The 17,741-nt window shown below is 41.6% G+C and overlaps 1 protein-coding gene across 3 annotated transcripts in view; it reads left to right on the plus strand.

Moving 5' to 3' along the window:
* Phactr1 (phosphatase and actin regulator 1) overlaps window positions 1–17,741 on the plus strand; it is a 462,087-nt gene that overhangs the window by 80,731 nt on the left and 363,615 nt on the right. The window lies entirely within an intron of this gene.

The raw sequence follows: 17,741 nt of genomic DNA on the forward strand, positions 1-17,741 counted from the left end.
TTTTTGTTTAAGTAATCCTATGTTGGTGCCCTACAAAGATTTTAAATATGTCACAACACCCAATGATCTTATATTTTTCAACAGTCAGCGTAATTCCACCATGTATTAACTTTCCATCACCATGGCAAGATACCTAACACAGTCAACTAATAAAGAGAAAGCTGTGTTCTGGTTTCTCGTTGTGGAGATTTTAGTAAAAGATTTGTGGAACTCACTGCATTGGGCCTCTGGCCAGGTAATGTATACTAGGAGTATATGGCAGGGCAAAATTATTTGAAAGAGGGAGGGAATATGAGAAAAGAAAAGGGGAGATGAGAGAGAGAGAGAGAGAGAGAGAGAGAGAGAGAGAGAACACTACCCTCTTCAAAAGCACACTCCCAATGACCAAAGTCTTAGCCTCACCTTTTATAAAGGTTCCACCAGCTCCCAATGGTGCCATCTTGAAGACTGAGCCTTTAACACATGGATCTTTGGGGGATGCTAAGTATCCAAACTGTAACACACAGAACAAAGGGGAAAAACGCAGGTTTTTATGTGGAGCATGATGCCCATGATGAAGACACACGCCTTTCCTAACTCAGACATTATCACTAGAAATGGACACATTATGCAATATGTGCCGCTAGTCTGGGTAACCTCAGGCCAGCTGTGTAGTCATGTAGTCATACTTCATAATAAGGTAGAATCTGTAATGTTCCGATCATAGCTTAGCTTAAATTTAATACAACTTTGAAGATGAAAAGGGAAATCCAAGCATGAATACAACTTTTCATAGGCAAATGTTTCTGTAAGTGCATGAACAGAGATAAAAGTTGGCTGAAGGTGCTGCTAGTAACTGAAGGCAGAATCCATGATGCAGCAATGCTGTCAGTACCACTGCATAACACTTAGCAATTAGAAACCACTTTTATAGCATTGTCTAATCTTCCTAGCAGCACTGCATGATCATTTCCAACTGTTCTTGCAATCACCATTTTATTGGTGATAATCATCCAAGACCAGCCCCCTTCCAAAAAAAAACAGATGTTGTGATGTCCAAACCAGGCTTCTTCATTGCATGACCCCATCAGGAAGGAATAAGGAACAGCAGTGGGAGCAAGAAGTCATAGTCACGACTCTCCTTAACTTCTGAGGCCAGGCGTTTATTTATTTGGTTAGAATGAGTGTGGGGTACATAAAACCGTGGAATTGTTAATCCGTGGATCATTATTCCATATGAATAAGAGATGGGAAAGAAACTCAAAACTTGGCTTTTCACCAAAAGACTACAACCCAGGGAGAGGAAAAGTGAGTGGGCAGCACATGTAAGGAGGCTAGCTTTATACATCTGCTGTTTGCTGCCTATTACAACCTTCCCCCTGGCATCCAGTTAAAGTAACTGATTTACCTGCCATATCGCCTCCCCTTAAAGACAGAAGAGTGACTCCTGGTGTTAGTGCAGGTGGGGAAACATCTTAGCAAAGGATTTTGCAACCAAGATGAAGAGTTACCTTTCTAGAAAACATTGAGTTTAGAAAGTTTAAGTCCGTCAGGCTAGTTAATGCCCCTGGGAACCCTTCTAGCTCTCAAGGGGAAAATTGTGCCAATAAATTTTTGAGTGTAACATTTTTGAAATAGGATAATGCTACTGGGGAAAATAGTATATAATAATTACATGCACAGGTCCTTTAGTGCCTTTGTTTTCAAGATAAGAAGGCAAATAATGGATGTATCAGTGCTCCTCAGAATTAGTCACTGGTATTGATAAGGTCATTTGGGCAAGATTTACAGCATGTGGATATTGATGCAAATCTAGAGGGGAGAATATACAAAAAGATTAACAGACTCATTGCAGATGAATTCAGGAAAGCACAAAGCTCAATTATGCAGGGAAAAAATTAGTGAGGGTATGAATGGGGGCCAAGCAACCCAATGTCTGGTCAGCAGTATTGATGCTCTGTGCACTGTCGGAAGCCCCGTGGTCAGCAGTTCAGCCATGCAGCCATGTGTGGCTGGGTCATTTCAGTTACAACAGAACATAAGCCAACTAGAGCAAGTTCAGAGGGGGCCATGCAGGGACTATAAAGGTTCATGCATCAGGATAAAAATAAAAAGGAACAGAAGTTCCTCACTACTCGGCTGACAGCTATGCCAGGGCGGGGACAGCAGGAGGAGGAGGAATTAATTGCAAGGAAGAAGCTAAGACATCTTTGGAAGTTCAGGCAGGAAGCGTTTAGCAGAATCCTGGGATGTTAAGGCTGTGTGGTATCTCAGCGATCATCTGGAGCTTTGGTTGGAATTAATGAGGCTAAATTAAGCGAAGGAAACTTGAGGTAAAAAACAAGGAAAACCTCCTGCAAATGAGGACATCTTAATAGGGCTTTACTGACCCAAGAAGAAATCCATGCCTAGTTTCTCCCTCAAACCCTGGAATATCCTGCTGCAGCTTGTCAGTCAGGACCCTTGCCTACCCCTGTCCTGAGATGTGACTGAACAAAAGTGTTGGCACCTGGCATCATTTGATAGCCCATGGGCATTATTAGTACCATGTGCAAAGCATCATTGGATTCAAAATTGCATAATTAGATCTAGAAAATATATTTTCTAGGTTCTGGAAGGATAATTTCATTCTACACAGCTCTTTGAATTGTAGGAAAATTGAACTATAGATTAAATTAGATTAACTCAAGTAACTGCTGTAAAAACTTATAAAGCCAACTAATGCCATTGACGCTGAGGAGATCTGAACCTCTGCTTTTTTTTCTCAGCCCAACAACTTATTAAAATAAATAAATATGTTTAGACCTCAAACATCGGAGTCATCATTAACAATTTCTAATAGCGTAAATGTAAAAGGAACAGTCTGGAAAACAAAAAGTCAAGCCACATTCAAAACTAATCATTTTTTATGTCCCCACTAATAGAATATACAATTAGGCAAAAATAGAAACCGAACAGGAACAGATTTTAAAAGAGGGATAGCTGATGTGTATACACTCATTTTAAAAGGAATCAATTAGAGGTGACCTGCCTGATCAGAGTGAGTTTAGCAACTGGAAAAGCACTTACTTTTATTTTGCTGAATCTAAAATGCCATCAAGTAGAAGCTGTGCTGTGATGCTAACTGTCAGCAAAGAAGGCAAAGCCAATTAAACTCTGACACAGTGCTTTTTTGTTGCTTCCATTATCAGATGTGCTCTGCGTTTTTAAGCATTGCAGTGCTCCTTAGTTCAATCTCAGGATTGATGAAATATAATATTGGAAAGTTAATGACACAAGGATTGATTACAGCACCAAACTCAGTGTGTATTGACAGTCTTCCCAGGACAAGGCCTTTTGGGCCCCCAAGATCAGTTTTATTCTGATTTGAAAGCTTTGAGTTTTGATCTTCTGTTTTAAAAAGAAAATTAATACAATTAATCCTCTGTTCTTATATGACTGGGATGGGAAAATATGAAGGTTTATGTGTATGACATATAACAGGAAAGAGATGCTTCACCACAGAAGGAGCATAGATAACAACAACAAAAACAACCAAAAAAAAAATCAAGCTGCCCAAATTAGTGTACCCTTTCTGAGCTCGTGTGTATTGCTAGTTTGTTGGCATGCTGCTGTGTCTTCCTCTTCACTGATGAATGTAGCTTCTGTGCGCTCCCATTCTTCCCTTCTCTGTGCTCACTTGTTTGAAAGGTGGAGGGGTTGACACTTCCATGCCCGATGACTTACAGAACTCTGGCAACTTTGCACCAAGCACGCAGGCTAGTCCAGCCTTTTCTAAGAGCTGAGAAGAGGCTATGGGAGGAGTTAGGGTTGTGGTCTGTCTCTTTCTCACCCTTCTAGATGCCTAGCTGTGATGGAGGTCTACCACTTGTTGCCTGGAAGGAGGAGGGGCCAGATAGCGGACACCATAGGAAACATTTCAAAGCAGACAGCGCTGCTGAAAGCAGGAACAGGAGATGATGAGATGAATGGTGCCATTTCAGAATGAATCTTTGATATAAAGGCAATTCCTTACCCCAAAAGAGTTATTAAATATCACTTAATCTTTTTGTCGATAAAAATGAACACACTGGTACCTTGCATGTATGAAAATAAGAATTCCAAAGATGGACAAGAATTATTCATGCTAATTTATCCTCAAATATAATCACTACGAAACTGTACAAGACTAGCCATCACTACTTTATATGATGCTCAGACTCCCAAGCTCTTTAATATACTGCAAATGGATTTTACTTTTTGGCTATTATGTGGGTTGGGATTTGCCTTTTCAAGATTTTTTTTAGTAAAGTTTGAAGCCAAAACCTATCAAGTTATCTTGTTAGTTCAGTTAGAAATTCTTCTCACGAAGGAAATGACTCATCTTTGCTCTTGAAAACATCACACTTGGAATTCATCACTTAACACGTCGTATGGAATGTAGTTAACAATACATTTTAGGTGCCAAAACACTTCCACATCCCTTTAAGATGAATTTCTTCTTAAATTGTCTGGTTTGCTTGAGGGCGTGGTGCTTTAAGTCATTGACAGCCCCCTTTCTGGCTCTTCTAGAAGTGTGAAATGTCTGCATAACTTTGAAGGCAGTCTCACATCCCTCGGTCTCAGTGCACCCATCCCTCCTTCCCTCCATCCTTCCATCCCTCCCTGGTAGGGTTTGAGTCTGAAACGTGTCCCGTGGGCTCATGTTTGGAAAGTGTTGTCCCCGCTTGAACCTTTCTATTCTGAAAGGTTCTTTACGAAAAGACTCTATTCTGGAGTCTTTACGAAGTGGGTCCTACATAGTGGAAACAAATCTCTAGGGGTGGGGATTTGAAGGTCATTCTTGGACCTTGGCTCTGGCTACACGCTGTCTCCTGCCTGTTTTCTTTTTCCCACTGCCATGACTGGCCAGCCATAATGGACTTAAACTCTCCAAAGCCATGGGCCAGAACAAATCATCGAACTCAAAATTTTCTTTCAAATTTTTTATGCCGGGTATTTTGTCAGCTGTGCAAAAGTAGCTAAGACACTCAGCAGCATCCCCATTGTGAACCTCCCATCCATCCCACAATCCTGGCTGCCTGCCCCATGATGCTCCTAGTTTTGCAAGATGCCAGTGAGCTAATCATCAACCTGAAAGGCCTCATAGTTGATTAGCCTTAGATATATTTCAGGGCCATTTTCCAGGGTTGACAAGAAATCCCAAGTGCATTAACTTCAAAGAGATGAACATTTCTTAGTCTCTGGTTCCTCAATGCCCAATCCCCACTCTTTTATCTCTGCCTGCCAATCAGAGACCTCAGTCTGGTTCAGTTCTTGCTCTGCACCTTTTTTATAAAAACCCGTCAAGATGGCTACCCGCTTCCAAGATGTGCACCATTTAAGCTCCCAGGCTACATCTCTCAATGATCTTTTTCAACACGGGCAGAATTGGCTGCACCCTTTTCTCACATGAGCACCCCTTGCTTCCCATCTTAGCCTTCTAACATCAGAACCAATGTGGCCCCACCCAGGCTTTCAGTCTGGAAGAAAGCACTAATTTCCTTTTCTCTCGTGTCACTCAATGTGCCTAGTGCAAACCTAACGGGAAGGACTTTTGTGATGTCTCTGCTATGCCTTCTGCTCCTTTTCACTCCCAGAACCAGAAGTTTGGCCCCTGTCTCCTCTCTCTGCTTTTCTTCCTTCTAAACTCTCCTATATGCTGTTGCTGGAGCCTTTCCCTTTCTTAGGAATGGCATTAGCTTCCTCATGTGAAGGTTCGTCTGTTATGTCTCCCGGAGTCCACATTCCTGGATATATTATTCATGCTATGTCGCTATGTGTTTCTGTGGAGATCTTGGCAGCAACATCAGCAGTACCTGAGTTTGTCCGGATGCAAGTGCTGAGATATTCCCCAGACCTACCAGAGCTGACACTCTGAAGCTCAGCCCAGGGAATGGGGTTATCAGCGGCTGTTGGGCAATTGTGGCCGCTGCAAAGTTTGGAAACATGTAATCCTCCTCCCCCTATTTTCTCTGCTAGATTTTGCTAAACCTTTCAACAGGTACATTAAATTCTTTCTCTTTTGGGATCACCTCATTCTCTGTGTTGCTTTCCTAGTGCTCTTTTGTGCCTTTATCATGGCATTTTAATGCATTTTCAATTATGGGCATGTGCTTACTCTTTCCTGACAGTATTTAAGTTGAAAGACAGGTAGGTGTATATGTGTGCATGTGTTCACCAGACGTGTCTGAAATATTAGAATCAATATATTTAGTTCATTATTGTTATTATGGTCTGAATGTTAAATGTCCCCCAGGTGTATTGGACATGGTTACCACTTAATGGCTTTATTTCACTTGGCATGGAAACACGAGAAAATGAGCCTTACTGAAGGAAATATACCTTTAAAGGTTCCACAGGGTGTCAGTGTTGTGTTTGTTCTGGGTTTTGTTGTTGTTGTTGTTGTTGTTCATGATAATGCTAAAAAATCTTGTTTGCCACAAGAGCCAAGATAATGGAGCCAACTGACCACAGACTGAGACTTTAAATCTATTTAAAGGTTTAAAATTAGCTTTTCCTCCACTAAGTTGTTTGCGTCAGGAGTTTTGTCACAAAATCACAAAAGTTACTAACGTAATCTTATATCTGTGACTCGAACTCCTATTCAGCTTTGTAATATTATTTTATAAATATATTTTTATTTATTCTTTGAGAATGTCATAATGTACATAATGTATTTTGACCGTATCTACCTCCCACTACAACTCCTTCCAGATGCCCCTCTACCACTTTCCCCACAGCTTCATGTCTCTTTTTAAAGAACTCCACTGGCCAATTAATGCTCCCTGTCTGTGGGACATCAGCATCTCACTCGGCCCGCTGATTCTCAGAGAACATCAAATAAGAGGAGGGGAGGATGAGATTGACAAGGCAAAGGCTGAGGATTGCTGCGAAACTGATTGGCCATGGCAAGGCTCAGCACTAGTGAGCTCACACAGGCTGTAGTTGCCCACCCATAAGACCTACACAAGGTCAATCAAAAGCTCGGCACGGAGGGGGGAAGAGACTCATGAAGCCAACCAAAGCTGAAGAACTATTGGCAGTTGACAACTGCAGAAGCAGGGAGAGTCAGTCTGCATCAGGAGTGTGCTATTAAATTTTATTGAATTAGTCACAATATCCTTTGGTAACTACATAAGCATATGTAATTATGTGTGTACACTTAGTTTAAAAACACTTGTAGGTCCAATTTTCTCAAGTGGAGAACAGTATTGGGAGAAAAATAGCAGAGAGGTTGGGGATGGAGAGATGGCTCAGCAGTTAAGAATACATGCTGCTTTTACAGAAGACTAAAGTTCAGGTCCCAGCACCCACGTTTGGTGGCTCACAACCACTCATAACTCCAGCTTCAAGAGAATCAGAGGCCTTTAGCCTCTGCAGGCGCAAGCACACATATATGCACTCCAATGCGCACACACACACACACACACACACATCATCATCATCATCATCATCATCATCATCATCATAATCATAATAATAATAAATCATCTTTAGAAAAGGAAAATGTGGAAAAGAAAGGTGGGACTACAGTCTAGTTGTAAAACATGGTGGACAAAAAACAATTCATAGTTTCAAATGTAGGCAGAAAATCCAACTTTATTCTATTGCATTACATGGGTCAGGCGAGCTATTGAAGTAATGGTTAATTTACTCTTCAAATGATTGACAAGAAAAGAGTAATTATCCTAATTTAGGAAAAGCCTAGCACTTACTCAGCATGAAGCACTTCAAAAATGCTTGTACTTCAAGCGTTCCAGGAGGGAGATAAGGAAACATGTCTAGCAAGTAAAATTCCAGAGCTAGAATCTACAGGATGCATGGGGTGAGGGGTGGAATTCATGTAACTCCAGGTGCTACTGGGTGCCCTCCAAAGATTAACATCAAAGATGCTCAGTTAGCTTTGTTCTTCCAGCCCTTGTACGTCCTTGAGTTCACCTTTAGGAACACAAAGTCTCAAAACAACTCAAATCAGCACCAACCACAGTATATCCCTTCTCCAATATCCAGTCTCGATGTGTGCGAACTTCCTCAGCCTCCCTTAGCATCCTGTGGATAGTGAGTAGATCTCTGTGCAATAGCCCACCATCTTTCAAATTCCAGAGACCAGGTTCTCCCTGTTCCCATATGGCAAAGCTTGGAGATACCTGAATGTCCCGCCTCTGCGCCTCACTGCATATTTTCTCGCTTCTTCCTCTTCCTGACAGTTACTGCAGCATATTGAAGCACAAAAGAAATAAGCTATATAGGCAGTGACCAAAGATGGGCAACACATCCGAGATAGGATTGCAATACCAGAGGACCCAAAGAAGACTTCGTCCAACATCTTCTGAATGATTGCATAATGGAATGTAGAGATTTGATCTTATAGCACACAGAAATATGGCTGGTGCCAATTTAACACACTTCTGCTTGGATTTCTAAATCTTTTAGGTTGGCTTTTTTTTTTTTTTTTTTTTTTTTAAGTTCTTGACCTGAGAGCCTGTGCATGCTTGGCAAGCACTCTTCTATAAAGTGGGCTAAATGCCTGTCCTGTTTCATGTTTTATAATCTACAGAAAATTATCAGGGGCTATGGGGATAGCTCAGTGGTTAATAGTGCTTGCTATTCTTGGGGAGGCTCAGAGCTCAATACCCAGCACTCAAATAGAAAAGGTGCAGGAGGGAGGGGCGCTGGAGAGACAGCTTAGTGGTTAAGAGTACGTGCTGCTCTCGCTGAGGATCATAGCTAGGATCCCAGCACCCGTGTGAGGCAGCTCACAAACACCTATAAGTCCAGCTGCAGGGGATCTGATGCCCTCTTCTAGCCTCTGTGGGTACCCACGTGCATGCATGCACGCGCACACACACACACACACACACACACACACACACACACACAAGATAAATCCTAAAGAGTGTGAGTAATGCCATCCTTAGAGTGTTGTAATACTAGAAATTTATCCTTTATAGGATACATAGTACCACAATGCATTTTAATAAACCAGATCCACATTATACATTTTCTCTAGTAATAAATATAAATTGAATCTTTAGGATAACTAAAAATACACATCAAAATCTCTCAACAAATGCTGCTCTTAAAAATATCACCAAGAGGACATATATTTTCAGAGTTAGGAATTTGTTTGCCTGAGAGCTGTAATTACAAATCTGGAGTTTTTAATCCAGCAATCAGATGACAAGTCAAGCAATTACCATTCCATGCTTAACTATTTTTATGATTTTTTTCAAAGCAGCTGCTGTGGTTTCAAAGGCACAAAGAGTCTTGAGTGTTTTTTTTTTTTTTTCCTCTCTTTCCATGCTGCAACGTATTGGCAAACAAACGTCTGTTTCTCAAAACACACAGCGTCTGACTCTGAAAGATGATGTTGTGACACGTGTGCTTCCGTACACTCCCAGTGCTTCCTTAGCTCGCAGGGATGGGATCAGCTTTTCGTAAACACCACACAGTGTTGAACATAGAGGGGATAGCCAAGTAGTTTATGAATGGGTGAGTGAATGACTATTATTTGATTTATTTAATCATATGTTTGCGTCTATGACAGCAACTCGCATGAAAAGACAAAATATTTATTGATTTCATTTTCATTTCTTCCACAACAGGAGTATAGCATCAGGTAGGTTGACTGAGTAGATAGAAAGAAAGAAAGGCAGACAGATGACAGATACATTAGAGATGATATATGAATAGATAGATAAATAGATAGACAGACAGACAGACAGACAGATACATAGAGAACTTTTCAGATAATTCAGACCAATGGGGGAGTATGCAATGGGTAGTTTTATCCCATACTACTATACAAAGCAATTAGTATACAGTGAGGAGTTTTATCTCATATATATTGTAATCTATTTCACCAAGGAAAGAAAGGACCTGAAAAGCATAGAATGGGTAGTGGGGGTAGATAAATACTTCTAAGCAGTGCTGCTTTCCAGACCCATGCTTCGCAGCACATTGTTCAGGTTAGAAGAGTCAAAGGAAGACCTTACAAAGAGCAGATAATGACTCTCACCAAGCCTTCCCAGTGGGGCCGTCTTAGAGTGACTGTCTTTTATAATGATCACAGGCGTGCTTGTATCTTCTTGTGCCACTGTGCCTTGGACTTTCATCTATCCTAGTAGTTGTTACTCTCAACCCCAAATAGAGGCTAAGACTGTTTTAACCTTTTAATGATTTTCACATGTGCCGAATGAATCTATAGCTGCCCTGTGATTGCCCTGTAAAGTATGTTGAGCTAAGTGTGGTGAAGGCAAATACCTCAGGCTCAGCTACTTAAAGGAGATTTACATAATCTTCAGGTCCAATTTTCCTCCACTTATGTGCAACTTAGCCTGTCTGGCTTGGTTCTAAAGTAAACACCAGGCCATGCTGACACCAGAGAGCTGTGTAGAGCTTTGTTCTTTGTACACACATGACCTTTTTGTCATTTCTCCAACATGTCTCAAAGCAGAGTTCACTATGAAGTCCTGGCCTGCCTAATGAGCCAAGACATTCGTGACAAGCAGGTATCTTGTTCCATTATATCTTGTGTTTAAAAAAGGTATTTGTCACCCACATAGTTCCAAATATGACATTTTATGACTCATTGTAATCGCGTGTGCAGAGCCTAGTTTGGGGAAAGCTAGTTGTTCATCTAAACCACAGGGTTCTTCGATCAGTTCCTTCGATCTGGATCAGTATCTGGGCACACTTGAAACCACCACTTTTGATACTTAGAGATTTGGTGAACATGTTTCTACAACGTTTCAGGACAATTTATTCACACACACACACACACACACACACACACACACACACACACACACACACATCTTGTGTTTATGCTGTTCCAGAAACTTATTATAAGAATGGGTTTTAGTATAATAATCACAGAGCTGGAAACATGGATCAGTAGTTAAGGGCATAGACCCCTTATCTAGGGCATCTGAGTTCTACTCCAACTACCCGTACAGGGTACGTCACATCCTGCTATAACTCCAACGTGCTGGGATCCAATGCCTCTCTCCACAGGAACCTGCTCTCTCTCTCTCTCTCTCTCTCTCTCTCTCTCTCTCTGTGTGTGTGTGTGTGTGTGTGTGTGTGTGTGTCTGTCTGTCTGTCTCTCTCTCTCACACACACACACACACAGAGGGAGAGAGAGAGAGAGAGAGAGAGAGAGAGAGAGAGAGAGAGATAATTAAAAATAATAAAAATAAGAATTTCGTGGAATTGGGGTAATTCAAATAGTACAAATTAGGAACTTCCATACATAAGAAAGGTGGTCAAACTACAAGAAGACTCATATAAATAGATGCCAGGATGCCAGGGAGGTGTTTTAAATGATTGAGAAACGTTTTGAGTCAGGTTACAACTTGGTGAATACTCCATCCTTAGAATATGGTGCATTACTGGAGAAGAAGACTGTCTGGAAGTATCGTTAACACACCTGTTAGGGAGGAAAGTGCTGATTACGTCCACTGACACATTTCTGTTTTCTCTAACTTGCTGCACTGAACCCAAATCTGGCAATCTGGAATGCAAATGTTGTTGGTATTTACACAGGTGCTTTCACTATGGGGTGAATACTATGGAATAGTGCAAGAAGGGTGTTTGCCTGACACTCAGTGGCCATTCCTGTGCTACAGTAGACCTTTTCCATCCATCCCAACACCCTGCCCTGAACATTCTCATGAACCTCACCTACTCTTAGCACAAAGCCCTTGACAATCTTTATCATTCCTCAACGTTGGTGTGAGCGCCGAACCCCACTTGCCAACTCTGTCAACTGCTAGACAAAAGAATAGAGCGATATCTGAGCTGTTCGAACAGAAGTTCTCAACCTGTGGGTCACACCCCTCTGCAGGGGGTGTCAAATGTCCCTTTCATGGGAGTCACCTGAGACCACCAGAAAACACAGATATATATGATTCATAACAGTGGTAAAATTACAGTTAGGAAGTAGCAACAAAAACAATTATATGGTTGGGGGTTTCACCCGAACATGAGGGTATTAAAGGGATCCCAGCATTAGGAAGGTTGAGAACCACTGAGTAAGAGACTCAGGAGGCTCACAGACTACCTGTAACTCTCACTCCAGGGTTCTTCGGGATGCTGTGGGTACCTGAGCTCACATGTGCACATTCACACAAGTACACATTTAATTAAAAAGTAGTAAACAAAAGCCAGGAGTGGTGGCGCACGCCTTTAATCCTAGCACTTGGGAGGCAGAGGCAGGCAGATCTCTGAGTTCGAGGCCAGCCTGGTCTACTAAACAAGTCCAGGACAGTCAGGGTTGTTATTCAGAGAAACCCTGTCTTGAAAAAAAAAGAACAGGACTCAGTCCCTTGACACGTATCTTTAAGTGTCACTGTATCCAGTTTGTCATTTGACATTGTCTGTGCCTCTCATTGATGAAGAGTTTATTTGCATGGAGTATTATATTCAGTAAAAAAATATGATAGACATCTTTCTTAAAGAAAACATGATGATGTGGTTGTTCATGCCTGTGATCCCAGTGTTTGGGGGGCGGAACCAGGAGGATTATAAATGCAAGACCATCTTCTGTTAGACAGTGAGTTCCAGGACAGCCTGGATTAAACGATGCCATGCCTCAGAAAAAAAATGTTGATAGCAAAACTTAAGCTCCATTTATTCTTGTGGCCCATGATTTTTAAAAACACATTCTGCAATGATCCTTACCTTTACGTTAAAAGCCAAGACATCACATTTGAAAAGAAGTATCCAGAACCCTAATGTCGGAGGTGGAAACATGGAATAAGTGAAAATTTACTCAAAACCTCTAGACAGCCAACCTTCATTGCCAAAGTGGACAGCTCTGTTTCTGAAGAACCCTTTTGTAGGTGAGATAGAGTGTGTTTAGTGAGTGCAAGGCACTCATTCAAGTTCCAGTAGCTCAAAAGGTCATTTAGGTTTTCCACACACTCAGCATCAATAGATACAGAACAAAGCTAACCAGATAGATCCTATCTGGGTGAAAAATGAAGCCAACTGAGGACCAAGGTTCAAAGAAGTGAACTGCTGAGCAACCCAACCAGGTCTGGGATTCAGTTCCTGCACTTCTTGATGGAGTTCTTCCACAGCTCCAGGTTTCCCTCCTTGCAGAACTCAGAATGTCTGTCCCCTGTCCAGCCTGGTGTTCTATAAAGTCCTTCCTTTGGATCTACATCAGCTGGTGGATTAATGGTGCTAGCAACATCATTCAAACTGAGCCAACTAAGTCACTTCTCTTGGAATCCTCAGCTTAAAATCATGTGTATCAGGTCTCAAACCTAAAAATTATACACATGCTTTAAAAAGTAACAAAAATCCCATTGTACTCCTGTGGTGTATAATTGGTTATCCATCAGCTGGAAGCCCCAAATCTTTCCCTTCATCACCTGGCACTCATCAGAGAAGACCACTTTCAGCTCTGTGCATACTGCCTCGGAGAGGGCATGCTTCCAATATTCATGAGCATCTCCAGCCAGCAATGGCAGAGGTGGATTTTAATAATTAATCCATTAGGCCAATTTATTTCTCTAATTGGTTGCAAAGCTTTGTTAACTAAGAGATAAAAAACAATTAAAAATTTAAAAATATGGAAAAACTTTGTTGAGTGTTGGTATTAAGCATTGGCAGAGCAATGAAAACAAACAGGATGCCCTAAATTATTATGGGAATAAGTGTTTAAATATTTACAAGTTGCACTTTGACTGAAATCATTTTTATTTTTATAGATGTGTGCTGTCTGCTACTTGCACTGAAATTTGGGTTGCAAGAGTTCTGGGAGCCCTGTTAGGTTTATAACCAATAGGCACCTTGGCCTTCATGTTGGTCCCTGAGGAAGTGAAGTGGGGGGTGTGGGGCTGTCTCTGACATGGACTCCCTTGTCTGTTTTTAGATCACTTGCCCTTACCTGGGCTGCCTTTTCTGGCCTCAGTGGAAGAGGATGGGCTTGGTTCTGTTGCAACTGCATGTGCCTGGGTGGGCTGGTAAGGGGGTGGTCTCTATTCTGGAGAGAAGGGGAGAGGGAAAGGGAAGAGGATGGGACCAGGAGGAGAGAAGGGATGTAAAGTGAATAAATAAATAAATTTTTAAAAAGAAAATGAAGACATGCATTTGCAGTGACAGATGATAGCCCTATTTTGCATAACTCCTTGTGTTTCTGTTTTTCCGTGGGGGTTAGTATAACTGTATTTGATAACTAAGCCCACAAAATGCTGTATTTTAGTAAATATTAACATGTTCAATTACTTAATATTAATTCACAAAAACATTTTATATAAGAATTTTTAATGGCATAATATTAAAATTTATTTTAAAAATAAAAAATAAACAAGTAAAAACAAGACTATTTTGGGAAGATATTTAATAAGATCTGGGAATTGTTTATGGTATTACATGCATTGTTTCTTGAATGGGGTATAAAAATCTTTGCAAGGTTTTTTGGTCTGGGAACCCCTACAACATAACATTCTCTCCATCTCTCTAAATAGCATCACTGCCTAAGGTCATTAGCTCCCTGTGCTAGTTAAGGAGATGCACACATAGTTTGTGCAGTCCACTGCCACACCCAAATTTCTGGTGACCAACCAGCCCCTGCCCTTCCACTCATTATAACCATGGAAAGACTCCAGGTGCCATCAGCGGTTCTCTTACTAGCAAACCAAACCGAACACCAGGTCAGAGGGCCCATCAAAAGCGGTCAGCAGTGGCATGAAGGCTAGTACAAGAGCCATTGGGATATTACAAGTACTTTTGTGGAGGTACAGAAGGAAATTATCAGGCTTGTAACCCTAAGAGTCTCCACAAGGCAACAGCAACACACTCTCTTGGGCGCTTCCTAGGAACACGGGCTCCTGGGCTCCTGCCCAGATCTGCAGATTTGGAGTCTGCATTACAGCAAGATGCTCTAGATTCATAGAACGCCCTAAAATTTCAGGAGCCTTGAGCTCTGCACATCGCTGTTCATTCTTAGTCTGATTATGACTATTGCGTTCTCATATAAAGCCATACTCCTCCCCTGACTCAGCTTTCATTATAGCTCCTTTGTATCAGCTTCGGCATTGGTTGTTTGTTCCTGTCACCTAAAGAAGCCATTTCTATTGTATATTTGCTTTTCCATTCCTTGTGGTCTGAGCTCCCAGCCCTTTCTGAGGTGCAGACTCCTCTGGCTGTAGGATCTCGGTGGTACTATCACAAGTAGACCTGAGGAGTTCTGAGTACACTCTTCCTGTCACCCTCTGAATCTCTGCCTCCTTCTTGGCCTGTAGTCTCTTCATATTTGTAGTGGTGTGTCTAGCATTATACATAAATACTTAAGGGAAATGTTGCATGTGTGACCCAGGACAGGAGGCCCCAAGATGTCTCTTTGCTATTACAATTGTCCCACCTCTTAAACAAGGATGAGACATTCCAAGACCCTCAGTGGATGTCTGGAACCATTTGTAGGGCACCTGTATGTGCTGCAGTTCCCCTCTATACATGCTATAATAAAGTTTAACCCATAAATTAGGTACAATGAGGTATCAATAATGACAGCTAATAATAAAGTAGAACAATTACAACAATATAGTCTACTGACGCACATCTGTCAGCTCAGGACTCAGGAGGATGAGGCAGGAGGAACCCAAATTCCATGCAGCAAGCTCCTATCTCAAAACATCAAACCAAACCCAAACAAATAAAACAAAGTCACTTGAATACAAGCCCCTCACAATATTTAACCTTATAAACAATAGCCACCTTATAAGGAACAGGTAAACAACATAAACAATTTCATTTAAACAATAAACAAAACAAAAGGGGTTAACAGACAGGATGAGTCTCACTCTAGACGGGATCAAGTGGAATGGAGTACAGTGTCATCAGGACACTCAGAACAGTGCACAATTTAAAACTGATTGATCATTCAGTTCTGGGACTTTCCATTTAGTAATGTCAAGCATCATTTGACCTTGAGTAACTGAAATACAGAAAGTCAAAACAGATGAGGGGACAGCACAGAGACTCTCTAGAGAGCACTGAAACTAGAGAAAAAGGTCTGTTCTTCTGGTAGCTTCTCCGGCTGTGGCAAGTTCTGCATGAATTTAGGTAGGTTTTTTTTTTGCCCTCCGGGGGTGGGGTGGACTGCAATGCTCTATCTGATACTTGCTGATTGGTCTTACTGTGTATCACTTCACAGAGGAATCCACCCTCTCCCATGCCCAGCAGATATTCTATAAGCCGTGAGATGGTGGAATAGTGGCACTCTGTGGAACTAGTCCTAGCCATGGAAGCTATCCCTTGAGACTAATACAGTTTCATTGTTACACTTCCCTGGGCATTAATTCCCTTTCATTAGTAAGTCTGGGGTGCTGTGACTGCTTTATGCTACCTCGTTCCCAAATCTTTGGTCCTCAGCGAGCTATCCTCTATTAGGTTTGCCTCAAAACACAGCATGCTTGGTGTGAATTGAGTAGAGCTGCAAATCCCTCTGTGATTCCATGAAAGGATTCATTTTAAGCTTCAATACTTTGTGTTTATCCAGCCTGGATATAACTGTCATTGCAGCGATACAGTCTCCAATGCAGACAATAGAAGATCACACTTGGGGAGCCCACTCTAATTGCAAAGCTTTAAATTATCACTTGGTGTAGACACATCCCCTGTGCAACAACTATTTTGAAGTTTCGTGAGCTTATTAACAACCAATAGACACTGCATTTCCTCTCTAGAATATGTTGTAGAGGCCCCCTGGAAACTGGAGAAATACAAAGAGTCACATGGGTAATGCCTTTTCCTTAGATTTTGAAGCTCCAGTCTGCCCTTCCAGCCATGTGGCCACTCAAAAATTCCCTTGCCTATGAGAGTCTCACAGTTTGGAATTTCTGATGCCAACACTTATCCATTTTGATCGTTCCTTCTGAAGCCAGATCTCTTCTATGGAACAGCAAATGTGACATGTGAATCTATTCCTGAGTATTTGCCAGGCGTCAATGGAACATCTTCGTCTATTTCTTTGTGATTCTGAAATGGAAAGGGAACACAGTAATCACCCTCCTATTATTGAGTGAGAGTTGGTGGGTGCATAGAGGAGGGAGAGATAGCAATGCAGAAATACGTATGTTAGTAGTTCACCTTCTTCCAAATTAAGATTTGGGGGAAAAAAGTTATCTCAAGTTAGGTACCAAATGCAGGTCTTCTGGGAAAGCAGAGAAAGGAGGTGTTTCATTGCCCTTCGAGTTGTTGGGTTTTTTTCTTCTCTGTTTGTAAACTCTTTGTCACTCTTCTGGCCTATGCTGCTACATCATTATAATTAAACAGACAGTGATAAGGGGAGCCTTTCTACAAGGAAAAGAAGTCCGTTTCCTTCTCTGTAGGATGCTACCTTATAAAGGGGCATGGAAGATAGTTGGCTTTATCCCATTTCCTGAGATTCAGTTTCCAAAGGCAAGAATCCTTCCAATGTGGACAAGGGGGAAAAAGCCAACACAGCTCCTCTCCCTTGCAGTGACCACATTCTGTAAGTGAACACAGCGATGCACAGACAGGGTCAGCTCTGCAGCCCTCTGCATGTGCTAGAAGAAGTTCCGTGCCATCTCAGAAGTGGAACAGGACTGGCTCCTAGAGTCAGTAACCTCGGCTCTAACATAAAGAACCAACACAGAAGCCATCCACTTCTCTCCTTTAAACTTCGGATAATTACTAATATTCTAAAAAAGATGAACCATTATTTTTCTTGTGGGAGACCTTTTAGCAGACCCTTTCTTTCTGAG

The sequence above is a fragment of the Acomys russatus genome, chromosome 3, assembly GCF_903995435.1.
Source record: "Acomys russatus chromosome 3, mAcoRus1.1, whole genome shotgun sequence".
Lineage (NCBI taxonomy): Eukaryota > Metazoa > Chordata > Mammalia > Rodentia > Muridae > Acomys > Acomys russatus.